This window comes from Galeopterus variegatus, unplaced genomic scaffold, assembly GCF_000696425.1.
Source record: "Galeopterus variegatus unplaced genomic scaffold, G_variegatus-3.0.2 Scaffold1582, whole genome shotgun sequence".
In the NCBI taxonomy this organism is placed as follows: Eukaryota; Metazoa; Chordata; class Mammalia; order Dermoptera; family Cynocephalidae; genus Galeopterus; species Galeopterus variegatus.
In genome coordinates, this window is record NW_007727693.1 from 211,675 (window position 1) to 212,567 (window position 893).

At 44.5% G+C, this 893-nt stretch overlaps 1 protein-coding gene and 1 pseudogene across 1 annotated transcript in view; both read right to left on the reverse strand.

Annotated features, from left to right (window-relative positions):
• The window catches only part of PLCZ1 (phospholipase C, zeta 1), a 62,659-nt gene that overhangs the window by 26,886 nt on the left and 34,880 nt on the right, over window positions 1-893 (reverse strand). The window lies entirely within an intron of this gene.
• Window positions 112-893, reverse strand: part of LOC103594584 — a 1,579-nt pseudogene continuing 797 nt past the window's right edge.

Here is an 893-nt window from a genome sequence, read left to right on the forward strand (position 1 = left end):
CTTCCCAAGCGGCGCACCATCCAGTGCGCCACCGGGCCGGCCCATACACTTGTTTCTTGGAGGAGAAAATCTGTCAACTCTTTCACTTTCCAATAGCTACATAACAAGAACTTAACACAGAAATAGCTGCTTGGTCACTAAGTTTATTGTCTTTATCTGAAAAACCCTCATAGGAAATTGTTTGGTGTAGCTCTCAGCAGCCCACGCCTGAGCTGTGAGGAACCTCGCCGCCTTCTGAGCTACCCGGTCTTTCTTCGGTGCAAGGGCCATTTGGGGATGGTTCTACCTCTTCTTTTCAACTGATTTCCTGGACTTCGTCTCATAGACTGGATTCTCTTCATTTAGCAGCATGAGCTTTCTTATGCATCTCCTCCTCCATATCTGCATGTATTGAGAGAATCGTTTCTTACAAGCATCTTCATCTCCTTGCATTGGGTAACGCACGTAACCTGCAATGTTCTGATGCATGATTGCTTCCAATGTACTTCTGCATTAAATTCCTTGCTTTCAGAATCATGCCCAGGGAATTGTTTGGTGCTGTGAGGGATAGATAAGCCTCCATCCACTGTTCACTTCAGGGTCCCAAAATTTAATTTCCAATGGTAGGTGTGCATCCAAATAGCAGGTAAAGCCACCAGGTTGACAGTCGATGCTTTCCACATTGTGTTTATCTCAGGTCACCTTCACCCGGCCTTTATAGATTTTGTCCATTCCAAACCTATTGAGAAGCCTCCAGGACAGCAGCAGGCCCATACAATCGTTGCATCATAATTTTTTAGGCCAACCTTCACACCATATTTTGGTAGTTCATGTGCATGAGCTATCATGTCCCCTTTTATATGGGCATAAGTAATCTGACAAATGATATCTGTTAGTTACACAAACTATCATCC